The 22595-nt window shown below is 43.7% G+C and overlaps 1 long non-coding RNA gene across 1 annotated transcript in view; it reads left to right on the forward strand.

Annotated features, from left to right (window-relative positions):
* LOC140340959 (uncharacterized) overlaps nt 1-16978 on the forward strand; it is a 36123-nt gene extending 19145 nt beyond the window's left edge. The window contains exon 3 of the long non-coding RNA XR_011922771.1: nt 16356-16978. This is a non-coding gene — a long non-coding RNA (uncharacterized lncRNA). The remainder of the gene's footprint in view (nt 1-16355) is intronic.
* Nucleotides 16979-22595: the final 5617 nt, after the last annotated feature.

Consider the following 22595-nt stretch of genomic DNA (forward strand, 5'->3'; position numbering starts at 1 on the left):
GATTCCCTCACTTGGCTCCTCCACTTTTTGGCGGAAGCCAAATCAAGAGAAAGACGCTCAAGAGGACACAGAGAGCGCAACAAATGTCCATAGACAGGCGGATCTCAATGTCATTAAACCAAATGTCCCCACGGCCCCCCACCTATATAGTGGACAAACATGGGGCTCTGCTCTCTCTGAAAAAAAAAAAAAAAGGGGAAGAGAGGCAGGCATAGATTACATTCCACTTAAAAAAATGGCTTGAAACTGATAATTTTGTTAAGACCAGGAAATTATTTTGTAGCCTTTAGTTGACATATCCTTTTGGCGTCTCTTTTTAAAAGTTCTCTTTCCAAATCCCGCCTCTATCACTCAACAAATTATAATTTGTTTTAGAGCTATAAATCTCATTTCATTACTGTTGTAGCTGTGGCAGGTTCCTATGTGGTAGCTCGGTGACGTAATAATTTTTCCACTGGTAACATTAAATTCTGTCCTTACCAAGCTCTTTAATGCTCCTAAGGAGGGTGGGGCAATTGATCCCAATATGCTTGCCTCACATGTGGTTATGATATCCAAATCTGGAAAGGACCATCAATTATGGTCAAATTACAGGCCCATCTCGCTTCTCAAGGTGTAGTACTGTGACTTTGAGTCAGGGAGCTACCCCCTGCAGTGGGGTACCAGACAGGGTTGTTCCCTTTCACCCATCCTCTTTATACTGGCAATTGAACCCTTATCCCAGTTACTACAACGACAGGTGGATGTTCAGGGCATAAAGGTGGTGGGGACAACACATAAATTAATACTCTTTGTGGATGACGTTCTCCTCACACTAACCTCTCCCCACACCTCCCACACCTGGGTAACCAGGCTTCGGTACCTGGAAGTTCATTTGACATCATCATACCGCACTCTTTAGGAAGCCAACGACCCAGCCATACTGAGGTCACTGGACTCCCTCCTGGAATCCTGGCACCTGTTCCACATATCCTAGTTTAGCAAGATCAATGCTATCAAGATGACATACATCCCTAAGCTCCTGTACTTCTTCAGGGTCCTTCCAATTTTGGTCCCTCCTGCAGTTGTGTGTAAACTGCAGGCAGCTGTGCTTAAATATATATGGGGCCCCACCAGACTGAGGTGTCATTGCTCCGTGCTCATCCTACCTCCCACAGCCTTACTGAGTTTAAACGAGCATGCAGGGATGATCCGCATGCCAAGGGGTTTATATCATTGTACTCTACATTGCTTGGATAAAGGATGTGGGGCAAAATCTCTCTGAGGAACAATGGAAGGCCTGGGCCTATTCGGCCAGATGCTCAAAAAACTCCCTTACAGTGGAAACAACATACAAAGTCTTGTTTAGGTGGTACCTGACACTGCTCCATCTTTCAGGGATCTACCCCTTCTCCTTCCCCCTAAGCTTCCAAGATTTGGGTGAAGAAGGTTCCATGTATCATGTTCGGTGGGAGTACACTAGTGCCCAACAGTATTGGGCAGCAGTATTCCGATAAGCCAACTCAATCCTGGGTCTCACGTTACAGCCAGCACTCACCATGGGATTATTGCAGTTATACATAAGGGAATTACCCGAGAGTGGTACGTACTTTACTGCTTCATATATTTATGGGAGCTAAACTTATTATTGCCAGGGCTTGGAAGAACGCACAGGTCAACTTTGGTGAGGTGAAAGCCCATATGAAAAAGGGCTTTGTGAACGAAAAACTGGCGACCCTGGTCTTGGATTGCGATGAGAAATTTAAAAACGTGTGGCAACCTTGGATTAATTTTACCTTTCAGGGTTCATTTGACACACTGCTCCTGAAAATATGATAAAAGGTTTGATGAGGTAAAGTGCTTCCTTTCCCTACACCCCCCTTCTCTTTCTTCCCCTTTTCAAACCCTCCCTCTTTTTTTTTTGTGGGTGGTGTGGTGCTGGTGGTTGGGCCCAGTGGCCTCATGGAAGTCGGCCATCTGAGCCCCTGGACTAAGAACCTGTTGTTACATTACATCAGTAACTGTATGTGCAATATTATCCAATGCATAAAAAGACATATAGTTGAATATATTCCAATGATATGTTTACACTGTTTTTCTTTGTGCAGTGTTGATATTGTAGGCAACCAGCAGGAAAGGTACTAGAGGACAGATATGTGCCATGCAGGTTGCTGATCTCAATGCTCTAAATTCCAGGGATTTCAGTGTGGCTGCTCTAGCAGGCCATCCCGGGTTTTCCCCTCTGTTGGAGAAGAGTCCAAGTGCAGCTCCCAGAGGGAGTAAAAAGGGAATGTCTGCCAGAGAGCAGGAGAGGAAAAGAGATTCTACTGGAGGAGGCTTGAGAACCTTCCTCTACACAGTGTTCCCGAGAAAGAAAGAGAGAGAGAGAGACAAGACTCTACAAACAAGGTGAACTAGTTGATTTTTCTGCCTTTTTGTTGGAAATGGACTGGTATAGTACACAGGACCGCTGGAGATAAGTGTTTATGTCTTTGATCTATAACCGGCTGAAGTTAAGCCACCCTTTTGGGACAATTTTCGTTGTTGTTTTTGCAATAAAACCCTGATTTGGCATCCAGTCCTGCTAGTTGCCTACCATTTGTCCAGCTAATTCCCAAATATGGTGGAGAATGCGGGCACAGTGGTTGCTAAGGGTAACGGCTGCATAAATTTTTTTTTTTTTTTCTTGGACTCAGTAACCTGCATATGTCCTGGATAAAGGCTGCTACTGCACAGCGAGGCCCCTGCCATGGAGCAGCTATTAAAGCATTTGGTGCAGGTCAGTGCTACCCAGCAGGACACCAATCGTCTGTTGCTGGAACAGGTCACAGTCCTGGGGCAAAAGGTGTCAGATCAGTCAAAGAATATGGAGGAGTTATCTGGGACTATGAATGGGAAAAAGGCAGTGCACCGCGCTTTGCAAAAAATGACCCCAGATGACGATATGGAGGCTTATCGGGCAGTGTTTGAAAGGATTGTGGAAAGGGAGAAACTCCCTGCTGCTGAATGGGCTGAAGTTCTGGCGCCTTATTTGACTGGGGAGCCGCAAAAGGCATATTTTGATCTAACGGCAGAGCAGGCCAAAGACTATAATGTCCTTAAGGCAGAAATCATGGCCCGGCTGGGAGTCACCTTACCTGTACAGGCTCGCAGAGTCCTTGAATGGCAGTTTGAGGAAAATAAGCCACCCCGCTCCCAAATGTTTGATTTGCTCCACCTTGTGCGCAAGTGGCTACAGCCTGAGACACTGAGTCCCGCAGACATGGTTGACCGAATCGTCCTCGACCGCTATGTGAGCGGACTTCCTTCGGACATTCACCGATGGGTCGCTCAAGGAGACCCCAAAACACTGGATCAGTTAGTGGCACTTGTTGAGCGGTTTACAACCTCAAAGACCTGTCTGAGGCCTGAAAGTAAACCCCAGCAGTTTATGGGGTTCTCCGGTGTTCGTTTACAGAGATCCAACTCCAAAGCTATTTTTACATCTGACCAGGAGAACCAAGCCAGCCGACCAAGCCTGGGTGGACCCGCCAGGGGAAAGAGCTTTGACGGTCTAAGAAAAGTAACCCCCCATTTTGATTCCAGCGTTGCTGGAAGTGTCAGCAACTGGGGCATATTGCAACACACTGTCCCCAGGGGGAGGAGCCAATGGAGTGTGGTGCCACCCGCCACTTCTCTATGGTCGCTCGTCCTATCTGCACCGATACACTCCTGCAGGAACCAGGTCCCCAGGAGCATCAACTCCAGGTAAACGGGGTTAGTGTTGTGGCCTTGTTGGACACAGGTAGCCTGGTCACCCTTCTACGCTCTGCCATGCCTCATGACCTGGTAATCCCTGAAAGGGGAGTGGGGGTTGTTTGCATTCATGGGGACACTAAGCATTATCCGCTGGCCAAAGTGACTGTAGAGACTGGCTGCGGGACAGTGACCCATGAAGTGGGTGTGGTACCAAACTTATCACATCCGTTGATTGTGGGACATGATTTTCCCTTATTCTGGGATTTCTGGTCTAAACCCCACTGTATTGATATGCCTGTTGCCGGGTCACCTTCTTTCAGCCCAGTTCCATTAGGGGAGGAGGCCCGAACAGATGCGGTAGGGGTGACCATGGATATATCGGACAGTTTTCCCCTTGCAGTATTGGCTGGGGATGAGGGTGAGGCGTCTCACCCTGAGCAGAATGTCCCGGACTTGGAAGTGTCAGGGGAGAACTTCGGGACTGCTCAGTTACAGGACCCCACTCAGAAACATGCATAGGAAAATGTAACTGTACTGAATGAAGTACCTCAGGAGTCTAATGCGGATCAAAGGTTTCCCCACTTGGCTGTAAGCAACAGTTTGCTATATCGTGTTACTAAGGTGCGGAGTGAAAGTGTGGAGCAACTGGTGGTACCTGTACCTTATAGAAGGATGGTCCTTGATTTGGCTCACACTCATTTAGTTGGGGGTCATTTGGGGACTGACAAAACCAAGGAAAGAATCCTGCAAAGGTTCTATTGGCCAGGTTGTTACCAAGAGATTGAAAAGTTCTGTAGGCCCTGCCCAACCTGCCAAGTAACTACTCCTGTGAGTCTCTTTCGGAGCCCCTTGGTTCCCCTGCCAATAATTGAGGTTCCATTTGACCAAATAGCTATGGATTTGGTGGGGCCATTAGTCAAGTCTGCCCGAGGCCACCAGTACATTTTTTGGTAGTCCTAGACTATGCCACCAGGTATCCTGAAGCAATTCCGCTGCGGAATACCTCCTCCAAATGCATTGCTCGGAAATTACTTCATGCATTTTCCCGAACTGGGCTACCAAAAGAAATACTGACTGACCAGGGTACACCTTTCATGTCTAAAGTTATGAAAGAGCTCTGCAAATTACTGAAAATTAAGCAGCTAAGAACCTCTGTATATCATCCCCAAACAGATGGCTTTGTGGAGAGGTTCAATAAAACCTTAAAAGGGATGTTGAGAAGGGTAGTAGAAAAGAATGGGAGGGACTGAGATTGCCTGTTGCCATATCTCATGTTCTCCATCCGAGAGGTCCCTCAGTCCTCCACTGGCTTTTCCCCATTTGAGGTATTATATGGGAGACATCTCAGGGGTTTGCTGGATGTCGCCAAGGAGACATGGGAGAGTGAGGCTACACCGTACAGAAGTGTGATAGAGCATGTGGCTCAAATGCAGGATCGCATCAGCAGTGTTATGCCCATCGTGAGGGAACACATGCAAAAGGCCCAAGAGTCCCAGAGCAGGGTATACAATAGAGCAGCCCGAGTGAGGCAGTTCAACCCGGGTGATCGAGTACTAGTGCTGGTTCCCACGGTGGAAAGCAAATTTCTGGCCAAGTGGCAAGGTCCTTTTGAAGTGGAGATGTAAATTATAAAATCCATCAGCCTGGGAAAAGAAAGCCCATCCAACTCTATCACGTAAATTTAATCAAACCTTGGAAGGATAGAGAGTCCCTAGTAGCAACCACAAAACCCCTAAGGAATTCTGATGCAGATATTGAAAAGGTTGCAATAGGTGACACCCTGTCCAAACCCCAAAAACAAGAAAGCAAGGAGTTTTTACAATGGAACAGGGATATTTTTACAGCCCTGCCAGGCATTACAGATATCATTCAGCATGACATAGTCATTGACCCCAAGGTAACGATAAACATTAAACCATACAGGTAAAGCGTATGTTAGATCTGCAGATTATTGAGGCGTCCAAAAGCGGCTGGTCCAGACCTATTGTATTGGTGCCTAAGCCAAATGGGACCTGGCGGTTCTGCAATGACTTCCCCTGACTAAATGAAGTCTCTAAATGTGATTCCTATCCTATGCCTTGGGCAGATGAGTTGATTGAAAGGTTGGGACCAGCTAGGTATATTACCACACTTGACCTCACCAAAGGATACTGGCAGATTCCCCTATCGGAGGAGGCGAAAGAAAAGACTGCCTTCTCCACCCCAGACAGACACTTTCAATATAGAAGGATGCCCTTTGGGTTACAAGGGGCACCTGCCACTTTCCAGAGATCAATGGATAGGGTCTTGAGGCCCCATAAAAGGTATGCAGCAGCATACTTGGATGATATTGTGGTCTTTAGCACAGACTGGGAAACACATCTAGCTAAGGTACAGGCAGTACTTGATTTTCTCAGGAAAGCAGGCTTTACTGCTAACCCTGAGAAGTGCGCTATTGGGTTGGAGGAGGCTCGCTATCTGAGGTATATTGTAGGTAAGGCCACAATAAGACCACAGGTAAACAAAGTGGAGGCAATTCAAAATTGGCCACAGCCTTTGACAAAAAAAACAAGTGAAGGCATTCTTGGGGATTGTTGGCTATTACCGCAGATTTGTCCCAAACTTTGCCTCCATTGCAGCACCGGTAACAGACCTTACAAAAGGGAAAAAAATAAGTAATGGTCAAGTGTTCTCAGGAGGCAGAAAAAGCGTTTCAGAACCTTAAAAAAACTCTGTGCAGTCAGCCTTTGCTGATAACACCAGATTTTTAAAAAGAATTTATTGTCCAGACCGATGCCTCAGAGGTGGGTTTAGGGGTAGTAATGTCACAGGAGGTAAATGGGGAAGAACACCCCATTATATATCTGAGCAGAAAACTCACCTCCTGTGAGAGAAACTACTCGATTGTGGAGAGGGAGTGTTTGGCTATAAAGTGGGCCCTCGAGGCTCTACGGTACTATTTGGCAGGTAGAAAGTTCCGGTTGGTATCGGACCATGCCCCCTTAAAGTGGATGTGCCGAAATAAAGGGAACAATGCAAGGGTGACAACGTGGTTCCTGGCGCTACAGGACTTTAATTTCGTGGTAGAGCACAGGGCAGGAAAGCATCATATCAATGCTGATGCCTTATCAAGGGTTCACTGTCTGTCAGGGTCAAGTGCCCAGTCCCCTGGCCTTGGACAGAGGGGGAGGATATGTAGGCAACCAGCAGGAAAGGTACTAGAGGGCAGATATGTGCCATGCAGGTTGCTGATCTCAATGCTCTAAATTCCAGGGATTTCAGTGTGGCTGCTCTAGCAGGCCATCCCGGGTTTTCCCCTCTGTTGGAGAAGAGTCCAGGTGCAGCTCCCAGAGGGAGTAAAAAGGGAATGGCTGCCAGAGAGCAGGAGAGGAAAAGAGACTCTACTGGAGGGGGCTTGAGAACCTTCCTCTACACTGTGTTCCTGAGAAAGAGAGAGAGAGAGACAAGACTCTACAAACAAGGTGACCTAGTTGATTTTTCTGCCTTTTTGTTGGAAATGGACTGTTATAGTACACAGGACCGCTGGAGATAAGTGTTTATGTCTTTGATCTATAACCGGCTGAAGTTAAGCCACCCTTTTGGGACAATTTTTGTTGTTTTTGCAATAAAACCCTGATTTGGCATCCAATCCTGCTAGTTGCCTACCATTTGTCCAGCTAATTCCCACAATATGTATGTAATTCCATTTTGACATTTTGACAAGTACTGGTTACTTTATACTCTGTTGTATGTTCCTATGGTATAGTAATCTGTATAAAATGATGTTTATTTTATTTTGCAAAATGCTTAATAAAATATTTGTAACAAAATAAAAGTAACATTTTGCATCTGCGCAGAAAGGAAAAATATTAGTTTAAATGAGGGCCAAATTGTCAAAATACAGTAATATTAAACTGCAACTTTGTGGTATTGAAAAAAATATGCCCTGTAAACCATCATTTAAATATGGGTATATCCCAAATACACTAGACACCACTGATGTGCAACTTAGTTCATGTAGTGCAGTCTATATTGCACTACAAAAAAACAGAATATTAAATATTTGAGTAATAAATAAAATACAATTTTATTATATCTGATTTTGTTACATCTGAATCTTTTTTGTGCACATGATCTTTTTGAAGTTCCTATAATTTTAGCTTTGGCAAAACTATATCCGACACACTCAAATGTACTCATTTCAGAAGTAAGAATGTTTTTACAGTTGTACGTGGGGAGTTTTATTTAGAGGACATGTTCTAGAAAGAAATAATTGTCATCCTTCTGAAAACCCCCATAAAATTTCATTGCAATTTGCTTGTCCTCCTTTTTATAGTAACACAGTTTGTAAAATTCTAAAAGAGGACTATTATTTCCCAGTTGTGTCACTTTTTGGCAAAGCCACTTTGTGCCAATATTGCAAAATAATACAAAAAATTAAGGACATGAAAATGGGCACTCTTCTATTTTATAAATATTGAATAAAACAAAAAGCAGTCTGAAGAAATATTTTAGCTCTCTATTTCAGGGCTAAAAAGTTTGTTGACAGCCACCACACCCCTTTCTCAACTGATAGGGGAACAATACAAGAAAAGCTACAGCTCCTCACTGGGTGTGTTCATAGGATGCTTGCCATTTGGATGGTCTTCCATAACTCACCTTCTGAGAAAACATTGTTGTTTCAAACATCTGTCAGCAGCATATAAAAATTGGGCATTTGCAAGAGTATTTGCAATTTGGGACACTACATGCTTTATTAGCCCTATGAAGTTCTACCACTTAGTTCTGTGGAAGGCAAATTTTTCTCCACAAACAGAGCAGCTGGGTGTCACTGGCATCTGTCTCTCACCATTGCTGAATCTTCCTAATCTTCCTTTCACCTTCTTAGTGTCACATAAGTAGTGTCACATAAGTTGGCCTATACTGTTCGGGTGATCGAACGTCGAATTCGAACACCATTAAAGTCAATGGGGGAAAAATTTGGGTTATTGTTCTGGACTGTGTAGAGCTTCTACAGCGAAAAAATACATTTAAAAAGACACCTCTGCACAACACTATACAAGTCAAGAAAAAAATCAGAAAGGCGTTTTTATGGTGCTGGCAAGGACATTTTATTGGACGGTCAAGGGAACATGCCATATATAGGCCGCCGAGTATTATTATTATTATTACACAGTATTTATATAGCGCCATCATATTACTCAGCGCTGTACGAAGTCAATAGTCGTGTCACTAACTGACCCTCAAAGGAGCTCACAATCCAATGTCCCTACTATAGTCATATGTCATTAATGTAGTCTAAGGTCAATTTAGGGGGAAGCCAATTAACCTAACTGCATGTTTTTGGGATGTGGGAGGAAACCGGAGTACCCGGAGGAAACCCACGCAGGCATGGGGAGAACCTGCAAACTCCATGCAGATAGTGTCCTGGCTGGGATTCGAGCCTAGGACCTAGTGCTGCAAAGGCGGGAATGCTAGCCCCTGAGAGTAGAGGCAGAGAAGGCCTAGAGAGGTTTCCTCGGGTCTGAAAATTAGCCGCCAGGTTTCAAAGCTCTGTTACAAGCCATACACAGGCTTTAGAGTACAGGCCCTGAGGGGGTCTTTCAGTCAAAAAATAAGCCAGTTACACAACTCTTTTACAAGTTATTTAGCCCTCACAGGAGTGGGGACCACATTGTTAACTGGAATCTCAAGCTGGGTGTGTGCAATACAAATATAGTGAATGGAGTACAGACAGGCGGCAGCAGCAACAGCATCAGGAGGAGGCGGTGGGCCCTGAGACAGAGCTTGGAGCTCATTGGTAACTGACATCTAGAGCTGGGTGTAGTGCATCAACAATGACACCCAGAGGTGTGTAATACAATTATAGTGAATGGAGTACTGACGGGGCAGTAGCAACAGCATCAGGAGGAGGCGGTGGGCCCTGAAAAGAAGCGTGGACTGCATTTGTAACTGCCATCTAGAGCTGGATGTAGTGCATCATCAATGACACCCAGAAGTGTGTTATACAATTATAGTGAATGGAGTACTGACAGGCGGCAGCAGCAGTAGGAGGAGTCTGTGGGCCTTTTTTTGATAGCAAATAGATGGAAATATATTAGTCTGTGTCTAAATAAAATTTTCGCTTAGTATGTATTGTTATTCTTTTTTAGTAAATAAAAATTTTTTTTAGATGTACACATACCCAAATTTTGTTTTATAGGAGAGAATGGAGTGCCTGGGAGGCATGGGGGATTTCTGTCTCTTTATCCATCCTATGTCATTTTCAATCAAGTTGGAATTCTACCTTTTACATGCTGCAGAGGCTGAACAACAGAAAGCGGTGGTGGATTAAGTGGCAGAGTCTGTTTGTTTGAGACGCTTACCTACATTACCTTACTTCAGCCCTGCGGAGTGGCTGCAAATTGAGGACTTGTGCACTGTACAAGTCCTACTGTAGGACTACTGCACTGGCACCTTTGGAAGAGGTGACCAGGATGATCAGCAGGGATCAGGTCTGTGTCAGTGACAATATCCCTATCATATGCCTGCTGTAACAGATGATGGTGGAGCTCGGACACGACACAGAGTGGACGCAGCAGGAAGACATGACGTTTCAAACATCATCTCGGACATGCATGCCTACTTGGCATAGTGTACCTCAAATACAGGAAGAGGAGGGGATAGAAGAGGATGAGAAGGAGATTGCAGGCATTGGAGAAAGGGGAGGAAGGGGCAGAGTAGGATATGGAGTACATGGCATTCATGGCTATTGTGCAAGAACTGAGGCAGAAGGAACAGTACAGTACTAGTTCTAAGTAATGAATGGGCGCGTTCCTTTAATGAATGGGCGTGTTCTAGTGAAGAGCCAATCCAGGCTCTCCACTGGAGAGCCAATCCAAGGCTCACGTCCTCCTGTGCAGGCTCGCGTTGCTGCACAGGAGGACTTGCGCAAGCTGCACAGGACGTCGGACGCGAAGGAGGACTTGCGGCGACGCTGGACGTGAAGCAAGCTGCAGGTAAGTATTGGTACCCGGCGTAAAAGACGACACCTGATTTTGACACAGATTTTTCAGGGTTAAAAAATCATCTTATACGCCAGAAAATACGGTATATTAGTCTGTGTCTAAATGAAATTTTCTCTTAGTATGTATTGGTATTCTTTTTTGATAAATAAAAATTTGGCCATATCACAAATTTATTGGTTCACCAGCAGATTGAGGTTTCACTGTAAATCCACCAATCTGGCACTGGCTGTGTACGACTGGCGGAAATGCGCTGACAACTTTCTGGCCTTCAGCAACAGCAGCTGGAGGCCTGGGTAATTCCAAAAGGAAGCGTTGTACTATGAGGTTCATTACGTGGGCCAGGCAAGGTACATGTGTGAGTTTCCCAAAACGTAGGGCTGCGTCAGACAACGTCTGACTTCTGCACCAAAATACCAAACCGCAGGTTGTTGCTGACGGTGAACAGATGCTGGTGAATGGGAGGTGCTGGGTCTCCACTGCAAACTATCCCTGGAGGAAGAGGTTAAGGCAGACGAGTCAAAGGGGGAGGTGGAAGTGGAGGTTGAGGGGGATATTGCATAGCGATGTACTCTGGGCGGAGCTAGGTATGCAGGCCTTCCTGCTGCTGCCACCAAAGTTACCCAGTGAGTTGTGTAGGAAATATATCTTCACTCTTCATGCTTGCACGACCAACTGTCAGTTGTCAGGTGCACCTTGCCAGAAACAGAGTGCTGCAAGGCCACGGACACATTGCTCCTGCACAGGAGGAACACATTTTTGTGCAAAATACTGCCGCTTAGGCATAACGTACTGTGGGTTCACGCAGAGGAATGCCTAACGTAAAGTAACACATTGGAGTCCACAAACTGGTAAGGGAGGAGCTCAAATGCAATCAGCTGTGCAATTGCCACATTGATTAGCTTTGTTCTGGGGTCATTTGGGCCATATTTCCTTTTGCACTCCAGGAAGGTTGGATGCTGCTAATGCTAACCACAGAAATACTGGAGGATGGGGTAAAAGGTGTGGGGGATGGCAATGATGCCTGGTCTTGAGTGCTAGCAATGCGACAAACACCAGCTGATCTGCGTTGCAGCTCCTTCTCACCGCTGGTGGATGCTGTAATGCTCGGCTACATGCCCCACTCAAATTGCTGGCAGCAGCACAAGGAACTTTGGTGGCAGAAGGAGGAAAGGCAGCGGAGGAAGATCTAACAGCTTGCTTTTGGGGCACAGGTCAACGGAGCTCTGTGCCTTGCCCAGGTATTCCTGCAAGGTTAGCTGATGGTGGGTTTTTGAATGTGTGCCCATGCAACTTATTCCAAGTTTGTTTGGGTTTTTGCCTTATTTTCTGAGCACACAGTTTGCAAATGACCATAGCTTTGTCATCACTATGGACAGTAAAAAATGCTCACACGGGGGAACTGCGAACTGGGCCGAAAGATGCTCTGGAGCTGGTGCTCGTGGTCGCGGTTATTGAGGCACAGCTGTGGTGACAGCTACCGACGATGGACGACTATGACTTGCCTCACTGGTACATGAAGACTGCAGAGTGTTGGCAGCTTTTACCCTCTTCCTCCCTCTCCCCCTTTGAGGGCGCTATGTAACCTCCTCCTCCACTTATTCCTCCTCCTTATCTTCCTGCCTATGATGATATCCTTGTTCGCCCATGTCGGATCAAGGACATCCTCATCATCATCATTAGAAGAGACAGTTTCCCTGTATGTGCCCAAAGGAAGCAGTGGCATTTTGGAGACAGTTTGAAGTGGCTCGTCTGGCTCAGAGTGTTGGGGTGAAAAGTAAGAGGAGGGAAAGCCTGTGAACTGACTCTCTTCATCAGATGACTGAAACAACTGTGCGTCTTTAAAGAATGTGTCCTGCTCCGCCTCTCCAACCCCTCGGTGAGACTCCTCTACGTACTGCTGTACACAAGACTTTCCAGCCGAGGAGGAACAGGTAAATCAGGGAGTATAGTTTGAGACCCCTGTGAGGCCTGTGTCTGGAACTGGGAGGAAGAGGGGGTTCAATCACTTGACCCAGGCTAGGTCATGTACTCTATTACCTGTTGTTCAAGGTGCGGTAATAATGGACGCTCACCACCACCAGCAGCTCTAAAATGTCTAAGGACCCGCTGGCTTCTTGTTCTCTGGTCTGCAGTTTAAAACAAACCCATACTGCTTTGCTTGCCACCCCTGCCAAAGCTGTCCCTTCCTCTTTGGCTAGACATAGTTGAAATGTTTTTGTGGCTTCACACCCTGCAAAATACTTTGGAGCCCATTTGCTTCACAAAGTGTAAAGTTTTACAGTAAATTTAAAGTAAAGTTTTTTTTGTTTTTTTTTTAGGGGGGGGGGGGTACCCGAAAAATGCATGCGCGCTGTGTGTGTTGCATGTGGCACTTTGCTTCAGCAGCAAAGCTTGTAATATGCAGCACAGTATTCAAATGTGAGGTCCGTCACTGCGTCTGTCTGACTGTCTCTCAGTACAAGTGTGATAGTGTGCACACCGTCAGGGTACCCTGGCTCTGGCTAACACAGTGACTGACTCACTATCTATCTATCTATCTATCTATCTATCTATCTATCTATCTATCTATCTATCTATCTACCTACCTATCTAACTATCTATCTATCTGACTAAGAGTGAAACACTCTACCTATCTGAGTACAGTAGATCACAGGACTGAAGCAATACAGTACAATCCAACTATCTGTCTGACTAATAGTGAGTGTGACACAGTCTAACTATCTAGCTACAGCACTTATTTTTATTTCACTTTGACAATGCAAGCAGCACAGAGAGGTTGTGTCTGCTAGCAGATCTCTGTCAGGAGTGGTAAATGCAGGCAGGCCCTGGCCTTATATAGGCCAATGGCTGGCTGTGCGGCATGCGGTGACAGACAGGCAATCGCCTGCCTGCCACTACAAAGATGGAGAGCATCCCTGCTCTTATTGGAGGGCCCTAGCATTATGGGGGAGGGATGAATTTGAACACACGAACACATGATATTCGGTTTGGGTCTACCTGAATTCGAACTGCCATATTCGGGTCCGACATAAGGATGACCCGAATTTGAACACCAACACTACTTCTGGATGGGGGAATTATCTTCCACCTAGTTCTGTGGAATGCAAATTTGTCTCCACAATGAAAGTAGCTGGATGACACTGTCCACTTTTCTCCACTACTGCTGTAGGTATGGGTCCTGCATGGGAGATATATCCCCCCACTATTTAGAGCACTTAAATCAGGGTTCTGTACAGAACTTAATCTATTCACTTATCTGATATTGGTCTATATTTATTATATTTACCTGCAATATGCTATTGAATTGCCCCCAATTGGTAGTAAGAGTAACTGTACAAGGGGTTGGTATGGTTAGTTTATTTTAGGACTCTGGAATAGAAAGAAGGTGCTCGGAGTAGGTTCCTATTCCACCCAGGTGCATCCAGAGGTTTGGCTACAGGCAGACTGGAGGTCTGCTATTCATAGCACAGGTGTGTTCTCAGGCAAGGGAGTGGAATTGCAGCTGGTAGGCTGCAAACAAGCCTATGTGGAAACAAGCTAAAAAGCTGTGACCACTTCCAGTTCCGGCGCCCGATGTGAGGAGCAGTGTGAGATGCGGCTCCGGCTCCATCTAGTCCCTCTGCTCCTCTGACTTCACGCTGCAGTGAGTCACACGCTGCGATCACACTCTTCTGCTCCCGGGGTACCGATGGATCGCTTCATAGCCGGCTTCCAGTCCTCAAAATGCTGCACAAGCTAAGATGGCTGACACCATATTAGACCATGAGGCTGAAGCACACAGTCCAGGTAGGATTGACAGCCCTGCTCATCGCTGCCCCTCTATTGATTACAAACAACTTGCCTCTGAGGTGTCTCAGCACCTCCAACCAGCACTGCTTTTGAATATTAAAGAAGCTTTAGCAATACATTTACAGCCCATTACAGAGCTAGTACAAAATCATGAGGCAGAAATAGCGCATTCGTGACCTGGAAGATGACCTGCTTAGTACACATACTAAACACCAGCAACTGGGGGACCAATACCAGCTGTTGCAAGATAAGATGATAGATCTGGAAGATAGGGACCGCCGTAGTAACCTGAGAATTATCGGGATTCCTGAGTCATATAAAGCACCAGATCTCCATTAAATCCGCTCACATACGCTTCCTAAAGCTCTGGGGTTAAAACACCCTATGAAAATAGAAAGGGCACATAGGATAGGCCCTCTTCAGCGGAATAAAGCACTACCTCAGCCAATCATAGTCAAATATCATAACTTCAATGATAAGCTCCTAATCTTAAGAGCATATTGGGGATTTGACTACTTCAGTATTGAAGATCACGGAGTCATGTTGTTCTCTGATTACTCCGTTGAAACTACTAAAAAACCGCCGGGCCTTCTCCCCGATCTGCAAACAACTCATCAACGAAAATTTACGCTTCGCACTTGTGTATCCAGCAGTGCTTAAATTCTCTATTCCGGATCAGGAAGCCAAGATATTTACAGTCCCCCTGGCAGCTGCAGAAATAGTGAAAGCATTGCCCTATTCCACACCCTCCTCCACCCCGGTTGCTACACCACCCAGGCAGCAATATGACCAGTCACAGAGATCCAGGTCCCCAAAATCCTAAATGCTTGTTCTCTTGGCCGTATTGACCAGCTGGGACTTTCTACATGCCCCTAACAAGGAGCCCCCATTTCATTAGTTCAATATCTGTTGGATGGAGCTGGTGGTCTCTGTTGGTTTTTTTTTTTCTTCTCTTGCTCACACTGCATAAGTGTGAATATATCCTCTTTGATGGAATGCATAAAGATGGCAAAAACAGAAGACTGAAAGTTCATTTGTGCCTGATGCTGTTTTCTGCCGTTTATGCTGTTATTATACCCCACATTAGGAAAAAAGGAAGTCGCTTAAGAGTATTATGTTATGGGACAACTTTGTTAGCTGTTTGTTTTGCTCATGGGTATGCCAATTATATTAATGTCCACGGACGCCTTGCTGCTGTCATTGTCCTAGTTCTGCATCCTACAGATCTCTTCAAATGGTGAATGAATCATCTTCGCTGTGCCGCCGCTCGGTTGGGACGATGACACGGGACTGCTCCTATATTTAATTCCAGCAAGTATAGTTCTTTTCCCCCCATAAACCCCGTGATGAAAATTATATCCTGGAATGTAAAGGGATTGAGATCCCCCACCAAGCGCACTACTGTTCTACGCCACTTAAAGAAATTACAAACGGATGTAGCTATCCTTCAGGAAACCCACCTCTCAGCTTCCCACTTTCATTTGATGGCTAAAGATTGGGTAGGAGAGGTATGGGGGGCTTCAGCCTCAGGCCGAAAAGCTGGAGTACTCATTCTTCTACACAAGAAGCTTCAAGTCTCCATAAATTCAAAGTCCTGTGATGTTTCTGAGGGAAGATGGGCATCCATGACGGTCCAACTCCAAGCCCACGCTTTCACCTTCCTAGCGGTTTATGGTCCTAACTCGGACAATCAAAAGTTTTATAATAATATGCTTACTACAGTGCAATCCCTTCCCAAAGTGCCTTTTATTGTGGCTGGTGACTTTAATGCCATACCCAGTTCTTTGCAGGATAGGATCCCACCACCACCCAAGCAGGGTCATACGTCCGCCAATGATAAAGTGTTTCTCTCTTTCCTTACAGGGACTGGACTGACTGATTCCTGGAGGCATCTCACTCCTTGGAGAAGGACTTTACGCATGTATCCCAGGTTCACTCAACCACGTCTAGATTGGATACGGTATTACTTTCTGATGACCTCCTGTTAAAAATTGATTCTGCTATTATCCATCCCCTTGTGATCTTGGATCATGCCCCAGTTTCTGTGACTCTGACAAATAGTTTCCTTTGTAAAACCGAGTTTATATGGCAATTTCCAGCCTATTTGGCTAAGGATGGGAAATTTCAGCATCAGTTAAAGTACTGGTGGCATGATTTTGACTATCACAATATGATACATAACAACAATCCCCACCTGTATTGGAAGACGGCCAAGGTAGTCATTCATGGTAAAATAATGGCATGTTTCCTCAACTAAAAAAGAAACCTTACGCAAATATTGTGCCGCTTGTCATACCGCCAGGCAGGTATACTTGGTGTATAAATCTTCACTGTCCTTCTCTGCTAAGGAGTCTTGGATGCAAGCAAAAAAATCCTGTGATTTTTGGATTGGCCAGTACAACGCCACTATTCGATCTTACAGTGAGATGGAGTTTTTTTAGATACGGCAAAAAAACTGGGAAGTTGCTGGCCAATCTTGCAAAAGGTTTTAGAGCCCCCCCCCCCACACACACACACACATTACAGCTATAGGGACAAGCACCGGGTTGTTCAAAAATCACCTAAGGATATAGCTAATATTTTTCCATCTTATTATGACGATTTATACACTTCTCAAAACACAAATTTTATTCAGGGAAAGACTGTTTTGGACCGTTTAGGTCTTCCACAGTTAACTGAGGAGGAACTGAACTATTTAAATGGGTCTATAATGGAAGAAGAAGTAATCAGGCCAATAAAGAATTCCGGTAATTATAAGGCACCTGGCCCACATGGTTTTCCATCTGAGTTTTACAAAATTTTAATCAATGAGGTTACACCATCTTTGTTATCACTGTACAACTCCATGTACTCTCACACCTCTTATCTAGAATCTGGACGTCTAGCGTTTATTAAAGTTCTTCTGAAACATTGGATCCATTGGATCCTAGCTCTTACAGTCCTATATCTTTGTTGAATAAAGATGTTAAACTATTCTCCAAGATTTTAGCTCTGTTGAGGTCATTGACCACTTTATTAAAGGCATGGTAAGCAGCGACATCATAACTGATTTTGACAATTTTATCTCTGAAGTAGGTGGCAATGTCTTGTGGGGTCAGGTGTGAGGTTTAGGAGGGAGGTAATTGTTAAGAAGAGAAGATATGATGGAGGAGAAATACATTTGCTTGGCGACAGTGAGTGCAGTGTTAAAATGTTGTAGTCTGACTTTGTAGTCCATGAAATTAACACTGAGGCCAGATTTCCTCCACTTGCGCTCAGCTGCACAAACAGTCGTTTGTAGATGTTTGGTGCGATTGTTGTGCCAGGGTTGAGGGTTAGCAGGATGGGCTAGCAGAAGTGGCAGGGGAAACTTTATCCAGGGCCAAATAAAGAGTGTGGTTAAACGAGTAGTAGATTGAGTAGCAGCTTTATCTGGAGATGTTATTTCAGAGATAGTGGCCTATATGCTTTAGTTTGATTTGTTTGCTGCAGAAAACTATATTGTTTTTGTGGAGACTTGTACAGTATAAAAACTACTCTGTGTGCTTGCTGCAGGGTGTAATCGCCCTATGTATCACACTAACAACCTCCAGTAATGATGAAGGACACAGTTGCAGAGTCAGAAGCACCAACCAGAAACTGGAAGTGGTGCTATCATCACTCACTTGCACTCCAAATTCTACTGTAATACTGCATGGCCTTTCATCATGAAGCTTTTGGAACAGAAAATAAAATACAACCTACATTGCCCTCATGTCCAATGCTTTTATTTAGTCTTGCACAGATGTTGACACTGCTGCCATATACAGGTGCATCTCAATAAATTGGAATATCATTGAACAGTTGATTTATTCATTAATTCAATTCAAAAAGTGAATATATTATATAGATATATAAAACCTATCATATATTATATAGATTTATTACACACATAGTGATATATTTCAAGCATTTATTTCTTTTCATTTTGCCGATTATGGCCTACAGGTAGCGAAAACCCAAAATTCAGTATTTCCAAAAATTACAATATTACAGAAGACCAATAAAAAAATGATTTTTAATACAGAAATGTTGGCCTACTAAAAAGTATGTCCATGTACGCACCTAATATTTTGTCATTACTCCTTTTGCAGGAATTACTGCATCAATGCATCATGGCATGGAGGTTCCCTATGGGGTTTAGGTTAAGTGAGTTTTGCTGGCCAATAAATAATGGTACGATCGTCATTAAACTAGGTATTGGTATTTTTGGCAGTGTGGGCAGTTGCCAAATCCTGCTGGAAAATGAAATCAGCATCACCATCAAGCTTGTTAGCTCAGGGAAGCATAATGTGTATAATGTACCAGCCGATGACGTGGTTCACAGCCACTACTAGATAAGACCAGGAAAATGTGCTTTTCTTCTTATTTTAGACGCAGGCGTGCAGCACCGACACACCACCTCCTGCAACAATAAGCTGTCATGAGCCACATGTGCATTAGACACTTTGTAGTTTGTGCACTTCGCTCATTTTAAGTAACTATAAATGACATGTCATTTTAACACCACAAATGAAACAACAAAAATTGTCAGTCATGATTAGGTAGTCAAGAAGGTAGTAGTGACACAGAAACTCTTGGGGCTCAGGAAGCTGGCAGCACAGGAGGAGAAAGATAGTAGGGTTGAAGAGGACGACCTGTTGTTCTATAGATCAACCAGCTGAACAGTGTCAACAATGTAGGTAAAGTTGCTTTCAGCAGCATAGGGTGATTTGCTATTTTATTTGCTATAAACGGGACAAGATAGAGTAAAAGAGGACTGTTCACCCTTGAAAGGTGAGGAATGGAGGGCAAACTATTCCAGGAATGTTCAATTGTTTGTGAACCGCAGCCAATATTTGTGTATAGGAGAAGCCAGAAGAAACAATTGTGCTATTAAGCCATCAGGTGTAGACAGTTTGAGCCACATGAGGGGATTTATGTTGCTTCTCATCCAAATATCCTCCCATAGGGTGCCTCAAAACAATTACTAGGTGGCCAACCTCTTGGATCTATCAAGGGAGAAAGAAGCTACCATGCAATGATATAGGGAAATACTTTTAATCTAATGATTAATGGTTGTTTGCAAATGGTTCATGCTCTACCACCCATTACAGACATGCAGAAAGCAGCAGTAGCACCATCACTGTTGCAATAATTCTTATTACAGAAGCACTGGTGCTGGGCTGCCCACTATCCCCATCTTGTAAAGCTTGCTTTACCTTCAAACCCACCATTCTGTGCTCTTCCTTTTACAGCTCTACTCCCTTCCCTCCCAAAGCTTTCTGCCTCCCCAGCATACCTATTTTTGTTAGTAAGAACCCTCCAAAGGTCTTTTGGCCTGACCTTTCTGGCTTGTCAGTGCCGCTGTTAAAATGTAATTCAACAGGATATTTGAAAAGGTATACCTATATACCATATTAATAAGGGCTAACTAATTCCTTGTTACCAAGAAAGTTGTCTATCCATGCAAATAGGCAGGCTCAGGGTACCTTTTACCCAGAAAACCAGCTTATGACAGCTCTGTTTTTTTATTTTGTTAAAGTGACATGCCTAATGTTAAGACAATTTATGCTTCTTTATGTTTCTTTTAACTACTAACCTATAAATGTGATTCTGTGAGATTGTAAGCAGGATTTAAGGTGCGTACACACTTCCAATTTTTATCGTTCCAATCGAACGACGAACGATCGATTGGGCAAAAAATCGTTGGTAAAAAAGTAACCAACGACGCCGACGAACGAGGAAAATTGTTGGAAACGAACGACCGGACCGGCGGATCGGATTGGGCGACGATCGTTGAACATCGTTCGTGTGTACGGTCGTTCGTTGATCGTTCATGGTCTGAGCATGCGTGATGAACGAATGTCCGTTCACTTTCCTGTCGTGCACATAGTTCCTCTATCGCTTAAACGATCGTATCTATTGTGTGTACAATATCTACGAACGATCGTGTCGTTACCTCTCTGTGCAGGATCGGTGCTATACGATCGTTCATATATATCGTGCAGGAACGTTCGTCGTTCGTTTTCCGACGATAATAATTGGAAGTGTGTACGTAGCTTTAGAGACCCCAGATGGTTGTAAGATAGAGGATTTGCATAATTCTCATGTTGCCCCCCCAAGCTGCATAAAATGAGCCCTTGCCACTACTATACCAATGCTCCATTTTTTAAAATGTTTTTAGGACACTTGGTGGTCTTCCTGTAGCGTTTTGGTGCACTTGATTAGATATACACTGGCAATGAATTATCTTATCTCATTTAAATATGCATTATGAGAGGCGATGAGAAAATATTGAGATGCAATAGTGGGCTTGTATTTACTCTTTAATTCTTAAAAATAAAATTAAAAAATCAAACTCAGTACATGAGTTGTATGACACAAAACAGATACAATTTAGGAAGAGGAAATTATCACATAAGTGGAATTGCTACCCAAGGTGAATGCATGTTAAATTTTTAGTAAAATGAATTTTTTTTACTAACTAATTGGTTGTTGGTGTCTCCAAATTCATGCTCAATTTCTTTTCCCAAGTTTTTCTGCATCAGTCTTACAGTCTTAATTGAAACATCATTATCTTTACATATTTTGCTCAAGTAGAAAATGTGGCATTGAATCTTTCTGATGAAAGCTGTTGTATATTGCAAAACAAAGTTCCAAAGGAAGGAAGTGCAACTTGAAATTACATTTACTGAACTCTCTTAGGAGGGACTTGCTGTAAGCTTTTTTATTCACATCTGTAGAAATAAAATCCTGTAGTATAAGCCTCATTTCACTTATTTTCAAACATTTTGTACTCGTGATTGTGATATGCCCGCCCTGTCTTTTTTTATATTATAAAGCTGGTAAATATTTTATATTAAGTTAATATATCTTCCAACACTAGTGCATGTCAAAAGAAGAGAAAGATTGCACTTTACATAATGATATGGCAAGAGTAATAAAAGCCTAATGCATCTAGCTGCAAGCAATTAAATAAAACAGATGAGAAGTGCTCTGTGCTCTGTTTTCGTGCACAAAAAGTGATAAATGTAGCAGTAGTCTTTGGGGAAACCCTACTATAATTACTTTGTGTGGTGGTCACTAAGAGAATGCCTCCTACATTGCTGTCCAGTTCTAAAGATGTCCCCTAATGATACACAAAAGGATCATTGGTGACAGTTATACTGACCTAGGAAGTACAAATTGGCTTAAGGAACCCCTATTAACCTCTGTGTGAATCATAGGATTCCACAGAACCTTGATTGAGAAATACTGCAATAAACTTTATGAGTTATTTAAAGTGGAAGAGGTGGGCTCCTTATTACAGAAAAGTCATGCAATAAAACAAACCTACCATGCCTGTTTACAATCTTTTGTAAAATGAACTTTAAAGAATGAATTTGGATTCATTTCAGGTCAGGGGATCTGAGATTTAGTTTGATTTTGGTGTTAGGATTTAGCAGGCATCAAAAGTATCAGTTTTTAAAAAGGTTGAACTTTTATCATGAAAAAGCACTTATTTTAAACCAGTACTATACTATGCAGTGCACCTTGCACTATGAAATAATCCTACCCCTCGTACACCAGCAGCATGAGAGCTGTGTTTGTGTCCCTGCTGCTGTCATTATCCCTCATGTATAAACCTGGAATTTTTAAGTTTAAATTAAGTTTATTATCAGCTCTCGGGTCCCCTGTGTTCCTTAAAAGTTTCAAATTTCTACAACAATCAGTGTGGGAGATATGAAGGTTTACACATTGAGATAATGATAGCAGCTGGGAGACAGACACAGCTCTCATGCTGCTGATATAGGAAGGGTAGGATTTTTTCACAAGTACAAGGTGGGTGCAGAGCAGCACCTTGAAATAACATGTATCTGAGAGAAAGAAATTGTAAACTAATTATTGGAGTGTTACTAATGTGAGAAAAGGTTGAACTTTCAGGTGATGTTTCCAATACACTTTGTTATATTCTTTACAATGTGTGTTTGTCAAAGCAAACTGGTTTATATTAATGGCCATTGCATATGAGGTTTCATTTTATGTAATAGGATAGGGTAGTCAATAAAAGTGGATTTAACATTTTTTTTTTCTGCTTTGTATTACTTCCTTAGGCTGGGTCTA

Source organism: Pyxicephalus adspersus, chromosome 11 (assembly GCF_032062135.1).
Source record: "Pyxicephalus adspersus chromosome 11, UCB_Pads_2.0, whole genome shotgun sequence".
NCBI lineage: Eukaryota > Metazoa > Chordata > Amphibia > Anura > Pyxicephalidae > Pyxicephalus > Pyxicephalus adspersus.